Here is a 3,802-nt window from a genome sequence, read left to right as displayed (position 1 = left end):
ATGGTTTGAAGGCACAGGCATCCCTGCTTTTCCAACGGGGCGAGTGCGCTGATGGTTTTATAAATGAAAAGATAATAGGGATAATAGGGTTTTTTTTTTTTTATACACCCCATGTCAGAAAGAAAACATGGGGATACTAGCTACTTCATTTTTAAGTCTTTAAAAAGGTTTAAAATTGTGCACGTTAGGTGCTATATAGATGTGTTTGGTATCTATAGGTTGCAAAATATTTGAACGAGGTCAAAATCTTATTGAATAATTATACAGGATTTTGTAAAGCAGTGTATTTCAAACTACTGTTTATAACTAAATATTTTATTTTTCATTGAGACACCGCCCTAAAAGTGTCAAGGGTGGGGGTTTGGGGTTACACACCATCCATAAATTAGGCCCCAGGACCCTTTACTTTGGAGAGAAGCAAGAATGGCTGGAGTCGACTTTTACTCTGCATCATGTGAGTACCCACATTTATTTGAGTTTCTTTTTCTAATTCTCTGAAATAAATACACTTAACGCAAAAGCCTGTTAAAGCTAAAGTTTTTTTAAAGTTTTTTTTTTAAACAGATACGCCCAGCACTCAAGTCATGAACGAAGGTGGGTCAGCAATTTGCATATGCATTAACAACAACACTGTTCATGGGCCCTCCTTTTGAGTTTGCTTATAAAACAGGATGACTTTTTACCAGTTCTAGAGATCTTGACAACTGATGAAGAGCTGGTGCCAAGTCTACCAACGAATCCACAAACACCAGAGCAAGTGCGGATCAATCCTGCCGAGGAGAGCGCAAGCTTATCGACACCTACACTTATTTGTAAGAATCCTTTCTTTAAACTGTTTAGTATGTTGGTTGAAGGATTTACAGTTATTTACAGATATTCTTCCTTATACAGGGCCAGAAGAACCAGAAAAAACTTTTGAAGAGGGGAAAAAGTCCCGCCTAAAGCTCAACAAAAAAAGGAGACTTTTTAGCGGTGAGAATTATTTCAAATATCTTTGTCACCATATTGTTGTTTTGTATGCAATTTAGACAAAAAAAAATGAAACTATTTCCACAGAATCAGGTACTGAGAACCACGTGGCAGAGAGGGCCTTGGGAGAAACGGTGGTGAAACAGATCACAGCACAAAAACCTATACAGATTGAAGAGTGCGGTAAGTCTATTAAGAACTTGTGGTACTTGAAAGTTTTTTGATGAAAAGTATGGTTTGAAACTAAAGCGGCTAAATATTGGTGCTTTTCTGCAGTAACAGCTGAGGAAACCAATCAACAGACCAGAGAATCACACCTCCAGGAGCAAACAGCTGAGGAGGCCCCTGGACACAGAGAGGACGGCAGCGCTGAGGAAAGAAAACAACAGGCCCGAGAATCACACCTCCAGGAGCAAACAGCGGCCCAAACAATTCTCCAGAAGCCAGGGGACACCGAAAGACGGCCCTTCAAGGTCCCAGCCCATTTGGAAGCTCTGAAAATCTTCAATCGTGAGTTACATTTGGCTGAACAACGTCTCGCGGTGTTGAAGGAGTCTGAGTCTCATCTGTTTGAACAGTGTCTCGCAGTGCTGAAGGAGTCTGAGTATCGTTTGTCAGAACAACGGCTTAAGGTGTTTCAGACAATCTTTGAGAAATATTAGAAATGGCACAGAGGCAACAACCAGAGCAGTTAGGCAGGGCACACAGCACAGAGAACATTAACTCACAAATTTTACATGCAATTCAAGCTATAACTCAAAACAACAGCCCACAAGCTGCTGAAAACATTCCAAATGTTTTTATAAACCCAAATCTGCTACAGCTTGTTAACAATATTAACCATGACACTAACGACATGCATGAAATGGCTGGTGATTACTTTGATCGGTTGAACGAGGCTTTGGCAAACCTTACCGCCGGTGATGGTGCACTAACCCCTGCAGCAGACTCTCTTGGTTTTCTGAACGATGCTTTAGAGCGGCTAAACCAGGAAGGGGGGAATCTTAATGAATCACCACTAACGCCTACCTCTGATAACCCACAAGGTTCTGACGATGTGCATGCTGCCGCTGCTAATAGTAATGATGATGATGATGGTGTGGTGACTTGTGTTCCTGACATGGTAGTGGTGCAAAGGCCCTCCTTTAATTGTGTCGAAATTAGGCAACGGTTTAACTTTGCATTCTTGCACGACGTGGACAGCTATGAGGACTTCTATAATGTGTTGCTAAACTTACTTGATCATGTATTGCATAGAGCTATGCAGCTGGCTAGACCCAATGACGTGATTCAGCTGGAGTTGCGTGGTGACTCCCTGTCTGAGGGTGTGTCCATAATTGCTAATGGCGCTAGTGTGGATCTGGACACATTTTTGGGAATGGTTGGGGATCTGGTTCAGAGCAATTTTGAAATCCTTTCTGATGATACATTGGAACTGGTGGTTCAGATAGTTCAAAACCCAAATGGTGGTACCCGTAGAAAAATAGCCACATGTCTCAGAAATGAGGTTTTAAGAAAAAAACTACGGCATCTATTTGTAAGCCACAACGTTGAGAATAACCTCTGCTTTGCCATTTGCTTGTCTCAGATGTTAAACCCGGAATTCACGTTAGAGCAGGTGGAGCAAGACGCCATACATTTGCAGACGTCTGTAGGCCTGGGCGTGCAGGATATGGTGTCTTTTTCAGACATACAAAAGTTTGAACAACTGTTAAAGGTCAAAATTGTTGTGTGGTACCGTAATGCTCAGAATGTCTTTCGCAAATTTCAAACAAACCCAGAGCCGCATCCAAAAACCGTGTTTTTGTACCTAGAAAACGAACATTACTTTGGTATAAAGTCGTTGAAAGGTTTCTTAGGCAGTGCGTACGTGTGTGATTACTGTTACACACCTTTCACAGCAAAAGCTAACCACCGATGCAAATACTACTGTAATGTTTGTTTTAGTGCTGAATGTTCTTCGCACCCTTTAAAATCGGTAAAGTGTAAAGACTGTAGACGTATATGTCGGTCTGCCTTTTGTTACACAGCACATAAAGTCACCAAAATGAATAATGCTACGTGTAAAATGAGCGCCCCATGCGACACACACAAGTATTGCGAACAGTGTGGCAGGATGTACATCATCAGTTCTAAAAAACCTGTACCACATCGTTGTAGTGTGCGGCGTTGCGTCAACTGTAATGATGAGCTGGTTGCTGATAGTAGACATGCTTGTTACATTCAGCAAGTCAAACCTGAACAACCGAGCGAGCGCTATGTTTTTTATGATTTTGAGTCCCGACAGGATGACGGTGTACACGTCGCTAATTTTATATGCTGTATTGATTTTAACGGGGCGCGTTGGACAGCAGCAGGTGACGGTTGTGTGGAGGCCTTTACCCGTCGGTACCGTACCCCGAAATACAAAGGGTACACATTTATTGCACACAATTCGAAGGGTTATGATGGCTACCTAATCACGCAACACTTAATTAAACAAGGCGTCACACCATCCATTATAGCTCAAGGCAGCAAACTGCTTTGTATCACCGATGATGCATTTGAACAGCGGTACATAGATTCTCTCAGCTTCCTCACAATGAAGCTGAGCGCCATGCCATCGGCTTTAGGCTTTGAAAATGCCAAAAAGGACTACTTTCCACACTTTTGGAACACCGTCGCTAATCAGAATTATACAGGCCCGTACCCACCACCTTTATACTATGATTACAACACCATGTCAGAAAAGGAGAGGTCTGAGTTCATGCAATGGTACGCAACCGTATCTGGAAGGGTGTTTGACTTTCGCAAGGAGATGTCTGAGTATTGTATTAATGACGTGGTCATTTTG

At 42.2% G+C, this 3,802-nt stretch overlaps 1 long non-coding RNA gene across 1 annotated transcript; it reads left to right on the top strand.

Annotated features, from left to right (window-relative positions):
- Positions 1–377: 377 nt before the first annotated feature.
- On the top strand, positions 378–1,355 carry LOC118227264. The gene is made up of 5 exons (XR_004765223.1): positions 378–454; positions 565–812; positions 892–972; positions 1,057–1,152; positions 1,246–1,355. It is a non-coding gene; the product is annotated as an uncharacterized LOC118227264 (long non-coding RNA).
- The last annotated feature ends 2,447 nt before the right edge of the window (positions 1,356–3,802 follow it).

Source organism: Anguilla anguilla, chromosome 5 (assembly GCF_013347855.1).
Source record: "Anguilla anguilla isolate fAngAng1 chromosome 5, fAngAng1.pri, whole genome shotgun sequence".
Classification (NCBI taxonomy): domain Eukaryota; kingdom Metazoa; phylum Chordata; class Actinopteri; order Anguilliformes; family Anguillidae; genus Anguilla; species Anguilla anguilla.
Note: the sequence above shows the minus strand (reverse complement) of the source record. Positions and strands in the feature narration are given on the sequence as shown.